Source organism: Bufo bufo, chromosome 4 (assembly GCF_905171765.1).
Source record: "Bufo bufo chromosome 4, aBufBuf1.1, whole genome shotgun sequence".
Lineage (NCBI taxonomy): Eukaryota > Metazoa > Chordata > Amphibia > Anura > Bufonidae > Bufo > Bufo bufo.
In genome coordinates, this window is record NC_053392.1 from 397,836,648 (window position 1) to 397,850,471 (window position 13,824).

Consider the following 13,824-nt stretch of genomic DNA (forward strand, 5'->3'; position numbering starts at 1 on the left):
TAGACATGAAGAAGGTACTGTCCAAGATAATTCTCCCTATTATTCATACACCATTGTATTTGTGCACATAAGTAATATCCCTGAAAGAAGGGTAAAGCCAATCCCCCATCAACATATGCTAACCGTAAAAATTTTTGTTTAATACGTACTCTTTTCCTGCCCCATATCAGATCGTTAACTAGTCTTTACAACATGTAAAAAAGTGGCTTCTATCCATATAGGGCAGACTGCCACAACATAGAGTATCCATGGGAGCACAATCATTTTAACGAGTGCTATTTTATCTGCATGTGAAAGAGGAAGCTTCTGCCAAGATCTAATCTTCTCTTTAACTTTATTGATCATGGGGGTAGCCTATTTTAATCCCCAGGTAATTTAAATGCTCCAGAGGGGACAAAACTCAAACTATGGTAACTTTATTCAGGGCAGTGCGATTCAAAGGAAGTAGCATAGATTTAGACCAGTTAATTTGATAGCCCGACATTCCACCAAATTCATCTATAATCTGGGTAACACGAGGCACTGCTTTCCATCCGTCATTCAAGAGAAAAAGAGGAAAAAAAACTACCGGTAGTCCCATTGTTCCCAGCTATGTCAGCCGTGCCCATCATCCCCCAATCCCACCCACCCTACCCCCCAACCCAACACTGTGGTTCACAAGGACATAAGACCTCATCAATCTCTTCCATTACGCCCCCCCCATCCGCCCGACCACCCATCTACAGAGCCCTAATATACATTGAACCGGAGGAAAAATTATAGCTTATAAGCCAACTGCGTCTAGCCACTTCAGAGATTCTATTGGTTTAAGAAAGAATTGAACAGTATCCTTGAACACAATTCTTAGCTTAGCAGGGTAAAGCATAGAATATTTAACATTAGCTATACGCAACCTTTTTTTAATTTTATAGTATTCCCTGCGTTTATTTTGTGTTTTTCTGGAGAAGTCAGGATAGATTTGGATCTTATTATATTCAATATCTTGTAATTCTCTTTTCCACCTAAGGACCTAATCCCTATCATTAGAGCACAACATTTTTGCCAATAAGGCTCTAGGAGGGCTACCTGAAGGGAGCTTTTTGAAGGGAGTTCTATGGGGCCGCTCTACACAAAAAAGTGGAGGAATCATGGTCAGGGGCCAGCGCTTGTATCAACCATTTTTGCACAAATCCCGCAGGGTCTTGCTGCTCTGACCCCTCGGAGAAACCAACCAATCTTAAGTTATATCTGCGGGACCTGTACTCCAAGTCTATCAATTTACTCCTTAACCGCACATGGTCCTGGTCAATTTCCTCCACCTTTTTATTAAGACTGGCGATCTCCTTTTTGACTGATAGCACTGCTATCCAGTGGCGTCACCAGGGGAGGGGCCAGAGGGGGCCACAGCCCCCCCCCCTACATCACGCTGTGCCCCCCATGTGCCCCCCCCAACTAAAATGCCCCCCCAACTGAGCGGCTGCAGCCGGGCACAGAGAGATGAGCGCTTCCATTGCGCTCATCTCCATAGTCATCTGCCGGTGCTGCGGCGGGGCAGGGGAGGGAGAGGCGTGTCCCTTCCCCTTCCTCTGATAGGCTGCAGGCACTAGGCCGGCAGCCTATCAGAGGCCGTTGCAGGCGGCGCAATGACGTCATCGCGCGCCTGAGCCATACAGCGCGGGACACAGGCCGGAAGAGGCCTGCATCGCATCACTGACATGGAGGCAAGTATAAGTGGTTTTTGTTTTTTTTGTTTTACAATAGTTTTACATTGCTGGCACATGAGGGGGGGTCTTATTACTGGAACATGATGGGGGGGCTTATTACTGGCACATAATGGGGGGCTTATTACTGGCACATGATGGGGGGCTTATTACTGGCACATGATGGGGGGCTTATTATTGGCACATGATGGGGGGCTTATTACTGGCACATGATGGGGCACTTATTACTGGCACATGATGGGGGCACTTATTACTGGCACATGATGGGGGCACTTATTACTGGCACATTATGGGGGCACTTATTACTGGCACATGATGGGGGCACTTATTACTGGCACATGATGGGGCACTTATTACTGGCACATGATGGGGGCACTTATTACTGACACATTATTGGTGGGCACTATAGGGGCATCTACTGAGTCCACAAAGAAGGGGTATTTTATATGGGGGGCTCTGTACAGTAGCATTTTATACTGGGACACATTATGGTGGGAACTATGGGGAAGGGGGGAGAGGAGTACTATGGAGTCATCTACGGGGGGCACTAAGAAGGGGTATTTTATACTTGCAAATTATGGGGGACACTGAGGGCATCTACTGGGGCACGATATATGGGGCATTTTATACTGGTACATTATGGGGGGCACTAGGAGGAAGGGGGGAGAGGAGCACTATGGGGGCATTTACTGGGGGCACTATATAGGGGTATTTTATACTGGCACATTATGGGGACATTAGCTCAATTGGAGGCATTACAAGGGGGTATTTTTTGCACTGTCACATTATAAGGAGAATTATTTCTACTGGGGGGCATTATGGTGGGCTTTATTACTCCCCCATGGTATGAGGTCCCTAGTAGCAGCACCAGCCTCTCCCTGCTCTGCTATCCCTATCCCTATGCCCCTTCTCCAAATCCTTATTATGAAATCTTTCTCATTAGGATAAAACACAACATCAGCTCCGCCGAGCCCCCCGGCGAAAGTGTTGAAGTGGTGTCCGAGATCCCCAAGGGTCAAGCCAAGTAATTGTAAATTTTCATGTGAAATATGTTTGTTATACACATATAGCATACACTGTGCCACACAATATACAGTATACCGCTACACTGTGCCACACAATGTACAGTATACCTCTACACTGTGCCCCACAATATACAGTATACCTCTACACTGTGCCACACAATATACAGTATACCTCTACACTGTGCCACACAATATACAGTATACCTCTACACTGTGGAGTCTATTGTAATAAGCACCCTTGTTCTGTGGCGGCGGACAGAAAATCTGGAAGTGCCCCTCCCTCTGGATCCGCCACTGGACCGCTCACAGGAGTGTACATTTCTTCTAAACTGTAATCCGTATCCTCTGACCTGCAGAAATCAGCACTCGCTCGGTAACAACTAACAGGCAGTGCCTGTAGGCTGTATCTTGTCCCTGTTACCGAAGCTAGCCGAGTGGTGTAAGGTTAAGGTACTAGTAGAGATGATTTTTGCACAAATCCCGCAGGGTCTTGCTGCTCTGACCCCTCGGAGAAACCAACCAATCTTAAGTTATATCTGCGGGACCTGTACTCCAAGTCTATCAATTTACTCCTTAACCGCACATGGTCCTGGTCAATTTCCTCCACCTTTTTATTAAGACTGGCGATCTCCTTTTTGACTGATAGCACTGCTATCCAGTGGCGTCACCAGGGGAGGGGCCAGAGGGGGCCACAGCCCCCCCCCTACATCACGCTGTGCCCCCCATGTGCCCCCCCCAACTAAAATGCCCCCCCCAACTGAGCGGCTGCAGCCGGGCACAGAGAGATGAGCGCTTCCATTGCGCTCATCTCCATAGTCATCTGCCGGTGCTGCGGCGGGGCAGGGGAGGGAGAGGCGTGTCCCTTCCCCTTCCTCTGATAGGCTGCAGGCACTAGGCCGGCAGCCTATCAGAGGCCGTTGCAGGCGGCGCAATGACGTCATTGCGCGCCTGAGCCATACAGCGCGGGACACAGGCCGGAAGAGGCCTGCATCGCATCACTGACATGGAGGCAAGTATAAGTGGTTTTTGTTTTTTTTGTTTTACAATAGTTTTACATTGCTGGCACATGAGGGGGGGTCTTATTACTGGAACATGATGGGGGGGCTTATTACTGGCACATAATGGGGGGCTTATTACTGGCACATGATGGGGGGCTTATTACTGGCACATGATGGGGGGCTTATTATTGGCACATGATGGGGGGCTTATTACTGGCACATGATGGGGCACTTATTACTGGCACATGATGGGGGCACTTATTACTGGCACATGATGGGGGCACTTATTACTGGCACATGATGGGGCACTTATTACTGGCACATGATGGGGCACTTATTACTGGCACATGATGGGGGCACTTATTACTGACACATTATTGGTGGGCACTATAGGGGCATCTACTGAGTCCACAAAGAAGGGGTATTTTATATGGGGGGCTCTGTACAGTAGCATTTTATACTGGGACACATTATGGTGGGAACTATGGGGAAGGGGGGAGAGGAGTACTATGGAGTCATCTACGGGGGGCACTAAGAAGGGGTATTTTATACTTGCAAATTATGGGGGACACTGAGGGCATCTACTGGGGCACGATATATGGGGCATTTTATACTGGTACATTATGGGGGGCACTAGGAGGAAGGGGGGAGAGGAGCACTATGGGGGCATTTACTGGGGGCACTATATAGGGGTATTTTATACTGGCACATTATGGGGACATTAGCTCAATTGGAGGCATTACAAGGGGGTATTTTTTGCACTGTCACATTATAAGGAGAATTATTTCTACTGGGGGGCATTATGGTGGGCTTTATTACTCCCCCATGGTATGAGGTCCCTAGTAGCAGCACCAGCCTCTCCCTGCTCTGCTATCCCTATCCCTATGCCCCTTCTCCAAATCCTTATTATGAAATCTTTCTCATTAGGATAAAACACAACATCAGCTCCGCCGAGCCCCCCGGCGAAAGTGTTGAAGTGGTGTCCGAGATCCCCAAGGGTCAAGCCAAGTAATTGTAAATTTTCATGTGAAATATGTTTGTTATACACATATAGCATACACTGTGCCACACAATATACAGTATACCGCTACACTGTGCCACACAATGTACAGTATACCTCTACACTGTGCCCCACAATATACAGTATACCTCTACACTGTGCCACACAATATACAGTATACCTCTACACTGTGCCACACAATATACAGTATACCTCTACACTGTGGAGTCTATTGTAATAAGCACCCTTGTTCTGTGGCGGCGGACAGAAAATCTGGAAGTGCCCCTCCCTCTGGATCCGCCACTGGACCGCTCACAGGAGTGTACATTTCTTCTAAACTGTAATCCGTATCCTCTGACCTGCAGAAATCAGCACTCGCTCGGTAACAACTAACAGGCAGTGCCTGTAGGCTGTATCTTGTCCCTGTTACCGAAGCTAGCCGAATGGTGTAAGGTTAAGGTACTAGTAGAGATGAGTGGCCGCTTAATCCTGATTTAAAGTTAAAGTTACTGCAGGATATGGATTACAGTTAAGAAATGTCAAATGTACACTCCTGTGAGAGGCGGGGAGGGAGATCTGTGGATGACACTGTTATAGGGAGGGGGATCTGTGGATGACACTGTTATAGGGAGGGGGATCTGTGGATGACACTGTTATAGGGAGGGGGATCTGTGGATGACACTGTTATGGAGGGGGAAATGGGGATTACACTGTCATGGGGTGGATCTGTGGATGACATATATAGCATAAGATGCTATATACGATATGTGTCATCCACAGATCCCCCCCATAGCAGTGTCATCCACAGATCCCCCTCCCTATAAAAGTGTCATCCACAGGCAACTAGGACATGTTGAAATCTGAGTGATTGTTTTTTTTTTTTTTAAACCACAGACAGCAGGACTTTTCTTCCCTGTTGCGGTTTTAGGTATTGGGTAAAGTATCGCAGCATTTCTAAGCATACTTGTGTAAATGTATCGTTGTTATAGCTGCCCCCCCCCCTACTTTTGTCCTGGCCCCTAATGTGCCCCCCCCCCCCCCCCCCAAAATTTGAAAGCTAGAGACGCCACTGCTTCTATCTTGGCCTCTTTTACTTTTATTCTCATTTTACTCATATCGTCTTTAATTAATGTAAGATCAACCTGCAGGGTCGAAACCATGGCAGCAAGATCTGTAACTGATTGGTTTGTACTTTGTACCACCCCAAAAATGTCTGCTAACTTCTTATTAATAGTATCTAAACGATCGTCGTTCAGTTCGTTAACCCTCACAGGGTCTTTTTCAGCCAGCAGAACTCCCCCTCACCACCTGCCTCCTGGGAAACAGTTTTTTGTCCACCCCTAGTTTTAGCCAGTGGTGACTTAAAGGGAACCTGTCACCGGGATTTTGTGTATAGAGCTGAGGACATGGGTTGCTAGATGGCCGCTAGCACATCCGCAATACCCAGTCCCCATAGCTCTGTGTGCTTTTATTGTGTAAAAAAAAACGATTTGATACATATGCAAATTACCCTGAGATGAGTCCTGTCCCTGACACATCTCAGGGACAGGACTCATCTCAGGTTAATTTGCATATGTATCAAATCATTTTTTTACACAATAAAAGCACACAGAGCTATGGGGACTGGGTATTGCGGATGTGCTAGCGGCCATCTAACAACCCATGTCTTCAGCTCTATACACAAAATCCCGGTGACAGGTTCCCTTTAAGGAATTTTTCCATTTTAGATTGTGGACTAATATACCCTCCACCATTTGGGTGGCATATTCAAAATTGAGTAAGGCAGTAAATCCCCACACACTTAACAGTAAAGGCGCAGCCTATCACCAACAAGAGCGAGCTGTTCCAATGCATACATTATACATAATATGTAGAATGTTGAGTATTGAGGTGCTAAAAGATGATCAATATAACGATATAAAGGCACTATATTTTTCCATTTTAGATTGTGGACTAATATACCCTCCACCATTTGGGTGGCATATTCAAAATTGAGTAAGGCAGTAAATCCCCACACACTTAACAGTAAAGGCGCAGCCTATCACCAACAAGAGCGAGCTGTTCCAATGCATACATTATACATAATATATAGAATGTTGAGTATTGAGGTGCTAAAAGATGATCAATATAACGATATAAAGGCACTATATTTTTCCATTTTAGATTGTGGACTAATATACCCTCCACCATTTGGGTGGCATATTCAAAATTGAGTAAGGCAGTAAATCCCCACACACTTAACAGTAAAGGCGCAGCCTATCACCAACAAGAGCGAGCTGTTCCAATGCATACATTATACATAATATGTAGAATGTTGAGTATTGAGGTGCTAAAAGATGATCAATATAACGATATAAAGGCACTACCCGGCAATGGCAACTCCATCAATCCCAATTCAGATAAGGGTTTTTTGTTTTGTTTTTTTCCCCTTTCCCGCGGGCAATACCACTGGGATTAACTGTGGAGAGAAAAAAAGAAATCTCCAAAACAGTTCAAATTAAATCATTCACTCAGATTTGACCACCGTCTTCTTTGTTAGGTTCCTTTTGGTGGACACTATTTGCAGCCCTCTCCACAGAAGGTGATACTACAACCTGTAAAATGTCAAACTTTAAGGCGTTAAAAGTTGATCAATATAGTGTGGTAATGTGAACAGTGCTGGAAGGTGTGTTGTCCCACTTCAGGTACCTCAGATGGGTGAGACAGATAAAATCCAGAGAGTGGCAGTAGTCTCAGCAAAGCATAGTTTGCTGAGACATTTCTGTATACATTTGTTGGGCTGGATTTTACTTGGACTGGTGGCTAGACTTGGTAGAGTGAGTTCCCAGTCCACACCCTTCCAGTACGGGTTTTCCTTTCTACCTGAGCTGATCGCAGGTGAGGCCTGCTGTAATCAGGCTTGCATAAAGCGCCTCAGAGTAGGTCAGTCTGGGAGGGAGAAGTGTCTGTGATACTGGAGCAGAGGCTCTATGTGTGGTCTCAGTCAGGAGGACTGAGGGGCTACAAGGCTATGCAAAGCCTGATCTCTCCCCTGTGTGGACTGACACTTGATGAGTGGAACCTGCTAAGGCTTGGAGCCTGAGACCCTGACACTAAGCGGTACTTAGAGGTGAGTCAGGGAACCCTATGTGTTTAGGTATGTCACTACCAGAGCTTTGGGACGTTCTCACAGCTCTGTTTCTCCACCCCTGTGATGATGTCACTACTAGAGCTGGGAGGAGTTCTCACTACTCTGTTTACTTTTGGTTTCTTTCACCACAGCTGTTCTTCATGTGTTTGATTTCCCTCTCCTTATATCACCCCTCCTCCTATGATAGGATGTGGATTATAGTTCTCACTTCAGTTGTAGCTCTTGCTTTAGTTTCTTCACTTGTAGCTATCAGTTCACTGGACCTGTGTTCTGCTGCAGCTAGCACTCCGGATATTGCCAGCCTGTCCTTGGATCCATCTTCTCTGCGGCTATAACACCTTCAGCTAAGTCTGCAGACATTGTTGTATTCCTGTTTGTTTTCTGACTGGATCTGAGGTGGCCACGGTTCCCTCCATATACTGAGTAGGGCACTGGTGGCCGTGCCCCTTCCACTATTGTAGGGGTTACAGTGGTCATTAGTCTTAGGCACGTGGGCATGCCTCGTTCCGCCATTTGGATCCGGGCATGTGCTTTAGCAGAATAGGGAAAGCGTTGAGGGTCGGACAGGGGTCACCCTTTATCCTCCCTAGTTCTGGGTCCAGTCAGTTGCTCTGTACTGTGAATTACTATTGTTGCTCACATACAGCCGTGACAAGGTAGAGCCCAGACGGGCAGGAGTTTATTTTGTACAACTGTTTATGTTTACGCGGACGTGCCGCAATAAAACACAGTTTTGGCCCTTAAATCCTGGTGTCTGTGAGTGTGACCCCCTGAAAGAGAGACGATCCCTTACAATAGCGTTATCAAGGCATTGCCCGTCAATGGCAACTCCATCAATCCCTGTTCAAGTAAGGTTTTTTTTAAAATATATTTTTCCGCCTTTCCCACAGGGGATACCACTAGACTAAACTGTGGAAAAGAGAAGTCTTCAACACAGTTCACATTAAATCATTCACTCAGATTTGACCGGCATATTCTTTTTAAGATCTTTATGGGAGCCACTATTTGCGCTCCTCTTCACAAAGCCGGGGGCCAGACAACCCCCATACCACGCCGTATAAAGCGGATCAATAAGTGAAGAAAGGTAAGACAAATAAAAAATTCGGTCCCATGAAGGCCCTCTGTAGCACAAGGAAGTACAGACGATAGAATAGACCAGGGGAGGAAGCCCAGAGCCCGATACCATCAACACCGTTAAAGTGCGTGCTAATAGCACTCCAGCAAACTAGTAAATCCAGTTTAGCAGTGTATGAACAAAGACAAAAAAGTTGTTAGTGTTACCAATCTTCAACCCTGTTTACTAGGGTCACAGCAGGATGGCCTTCTAGAATATGGGGTGTGCTGAAGTTTCACCCAGATCGACCTCCATTTGGTCCTTAACCGCTGCTGCTTCATTGAGTGGGTGCCATGTAGTCAGGACCTCGGATCCGACTTCGGAGCTTATCCGGTAGACAGGGTCATCAGCGCCTTGTCCTCCCCTTCTCGGGCCGATCCACTCCAGCGGAGTATGCATGTGGAGGCGACTCCCGGCGTCCTGCGCTCCATCAAAATCAGCCACATGGGTAGAAACTCGGAACCTCCCTACTGCATCGAGAAAGAACGGGAGGGGAGGGAGCCGGTCCCGACAGTCATCCACTATAGCTTGTAGTGTAGGGTGCCCACAGGGTCAAGCGTTGATAAGGAGAGCGGCAAGCCACATCTACCTGCGCTCCGTGCTGAGGCGGAGGGTGGACGAGGGCGGGGTCATGGCACGCCCACGACACTATGTCATGCCCTTCCTACTTAAGTTGACCCAGCCTACTCGTGTTGGTCCCACCTTCTGTAAATTTGGGCCTGCCTACAACATGGGTCCACTTTTAGTTTTTTCAGGGCTACTTTACTTTCCCAATCTGCCCCTGCTTGTGCCTTTTCCCAAAGTTTAGCCATAAAACTAAGTCAAAGGCTATGCGTGTACCCAAATGAAAATGCAAAACCAGGAGAAAGGTCATCCCTTGATGCCTCAATATTCAAGGAAAGATGGATATTGTTATTAGTTGCCTTGCCAGTAGTTATGAGCGGCAAGGGCTTTATTCGAATTCGCAATATTTCACGAATATTATGTAGAATATTTGTCATATGTTCGCGAATTTCAAGAATTCGAGATTATTTTATTAAATGCGATTAATCGGCAATGTAAAAATCGCGTAATGTGAATTTGTAATTGTAACGCGAAATGCAGGCGTGGGTCACTTTGGCTAAATTTTTCAAGCTGGTATAAGTTTCCTGAGACTAGTTGACACGGCAGAACATTAGAATAGCTTTATATGCAGATAGAGTCAAGTGCTCCAATATATTAAAGATTGCGCTAATCGGCAGTGATTAGAATATTTTTTCGCACTACGTGCAACTTCCCATTTTAGCAGGTCTGACTACAGATTACTGATTGGTGCACTAAGTATTGTTGTGAACTTGACATTGCTTACTTCTCATTGGAAATCAAAAAACTGGAGTGGTGTACTGGATATACGCCTATTTATACAATCAAGCAATAGGATAGGCGCTAAAACAAAATAATAATAACTTTATTATATGTTCGGTTAAAATAAAGGGTAACACCCGTTAGTGTAGCAGTCAGCAACTGACTAATACTAAATATGTGAGAAGGAAATAATGTCTCCAAACAGCGCCACCATCTGGAGCACTAAAACAGTGTCACATACTAAACCCACCAACACATAAGGGGGCTCGATACACCACAGGGTACAGAGTGTGTGACCCAGGGTGAGGACTACTATCAAGGGGATGTATGGTGTCAGGAAACCACCAAACAACACTCCTAACAGCGAGAGTCAGCGCGCAGACTCTCACTGCACTAAGATAGTCACAGGATTATGGCAGAGCATACGCCGTCACTCCAATGATAGTATACGGAGCAAGGATTGCCCTGACATATCCCTTAATGGTAACAGCTCAACGCGTTTCTGTGCATTAGGAATGCATTTCGTCAGGAGCTATGTGCACCATACTTTAAACAGAGCCCAAAGCCTCAGCTGTGATTTTAGACCGAGGTAGTGGACGGACAGGTAACAGTAGAATACCCTGCCTAACACCACATTCCTCTAGTGTGAGGTACGGTGCTGTAACTAACAGACTACTGTCCTGCCTGAGCTAGCAGCCTCTAGGTTGAGGCGCAGCGTGCTAGGGTGCATATGAATCGGCGCTGTAATGGCCGCAAAGCGGCCCACAGAACGCCGAGATTTACAGGGTGAAACCCCGCCCTGCTAGACACGCCTCCGTCTAACAGCCAATCCGGCCAGGAGGCTCGGTCCAAGGTAAACCAATGGCTGATAGAAGGAGGAACTCAGTGGGTCTCAGGGGAAGCGCTGAAGCGCCGTATTTAGATATAAGGGAATTCACAAGGCGGCTTCATATACTGTCACCGCAGCATGGAAACCTATTCATTAGTATACAGTGGGGTAAGATCATAATGGAGAGATATATATGAACGAGCAGCCGCATATGCTCACATGCATCAGTAGATGAATATGAATCTCTTAATTCAATACAGTGCACGAAATAATAAAACTGTCTAGTCATCATATAAAGGGGACAAATGAGATCGCATCATTCAGGCCAGATGGTTTAATGGTGTTTAAAGAAAAAATCCATCTCGCCTCTTTTTGTAACAACATGCGATCACAGTCGCCACCCCTGGGTGACAACTTCACAGAGTCGATCACTTGAAACTTGACCAACGATGTATTCCCTCTGTGATGATCAAGAACATGGCGTGCAATTGGAGTGTCTTTGAGATTCGTGATGTCAAGAATGTGCTCCCCGATCCGTCTTCTTAGCTCTCTGATGGTTTTGCCAACGTCTTTGATGTTACACACACATGTCATTAGATAAACGACACCAACCGACTTGCAATTATGAAAAGACTTGGTGAAAAACGTTTTATCTAAAGTACTGTTGGTAAAGCTTTTGGATTTGTTAATGAAACCACAAAATTTACAGGATCCACAAGGAAATGTCCCTGTAAGCGGGTTTCGTAACCATGATTGCGGTCGGGGCTAGTGTATAAACTATGCGTCAACATGTCCCGCAAATTGTTGCTGCGCCGATATGTGACTGAGGGTTTGGCTGGAATGATACACCCTATATAAGGGTCAGATTTGAGTATATCCCAGTGTTCAGCAAGAACCAGGTGCACCCTTTCATGGGCACTATCAAACGTCCCGATGATCCTCACAATGTTGTCACCAGTGTCTCTCTTTTTGGGAGACAACAACAGATCCCTGTTGGTACTTATCGAATGCTGATAGGCCTGTTTTAAACATTGCTGAGGATAACCACGACGCTGAAACCTCTGCTGAAGATCTTTCGCAGCCACCAGACTCAGAGGCTACTGTTGGTAAGCGAACAGGGCCCCAATCCGCCAGAAGACCATATGGTGGCAGAAATAGGGGTCAGGGCAGCAGAAGAGGACGAGGGGGTAGAGGTCAGTACGGTAGGGGTTTTTTTTTAGACGATACCCCGCCGATGTCCCAATACCTACTGAGGAACAAACAATGACATCCCCTCTTGCTTCCCAGACAGCATCTCAATTCTTACCCAGATCAGCAAGGGATGAGTTACAAGTTATTAACTTGTCCCCTCGTATTCTCACTACCATGGAGACTCAAGTGTTACAAAAGGGCCTCTCATTTGTCCCGATGCGTAGAGTTCATTGTTTTGGGTGGGTGAAGGACTTAAATCTATTTAAACTCAAATGGCGCAAATTTTTTGTCACCCATGACCGTAGGAAATGCGAGGAATTGGGAATTGAGATGTCAGATCTGCCAGACGTCCAAATTTTGTCTGATTTGTTTGCTGAAGGACAAAGAAATCCAGGTGATGGTCCATTTACCAAGCTCAGGTCACCATCAACTAAAATGCCTCCCATTGGTGACTGCACCCCTATTGACACCTTTGTGTCTGTAGTTTCCAATAAGCTGAGTCAAATTGATTCGCATGGACTTAGCAGTGACAATCTGAATGAACAAGAGAGAGGGGCTCTTTGGTTGCTTCAGCAGGACAAGGAGTTGGTGATTAAATCGTCAGATAAGGGCGGGAATATTGTTATTCTTGGGCACGAACAATACCGGAATATGTGTATGAGAGTGCTCAAGGATAAACTCACATATGAACAACTCCCGTCTGACCCCACTCCAGCCTATAGGATGGAATTGTCCTGTATCCTGAACCAAGCCCTAGAGAAGAAACTCATTGACAAGACTGAATTTGCCTTTCTTTTACCTGCACACCCAGTCACCGCGGCCTTCTACTGTCTCCCCAAAGTTCACAAGGGGTATGAGCCTTTAAAGGGGAGGCCGATAGTGTCTGGGAACAACTGTCTTACAGCCAATATTAGCACCTATGTGGACACCATCTTGTGTCAATTCGTTAATAGTTTGCCCTCACATGTTAGGGATATTATGGATGTGTTGGGACGTTTGGATGGTGTCCAATGTGACAAGGGTACTTTTTTGGCCAGTTTGGACGTGGAGGCGCTCTACAGCTCGATTCCTCATGAGTTGGGCTGTGGAGCGATCCTCACGTTCCTCCAGCAGAGAGGTGAACAATACAGGGATCACAACACCTTTGTCATGGAACTGTTGAGTTTCATACTCAGACACAATGTGTTTTTGTTTGATGGTTGCATTTTCCACCAGCTCAGGGGGGTCGCAATGGGCAGTCCCTGTGCCCCGACTTTTGCGAACCTTTACCTGGGCTGGTGGGAAAGAGAGGTGGTTTTCTGTGAGGATATGGAGCGGTTCACGGATGTGGTCCCCCTCTGGGTCAGGTACATCGAAAATGTGCTGATCCTGTGGGGGGGCGACAGTGAGCTGTTCCTAGAATTTGTTGCAGTCCTCAATAGGAATACTCTGGGACTGTTCTTTACGTCAGAAATTGATTTAAACACCATTTCCTTCCTGGACCTCGCCATTTC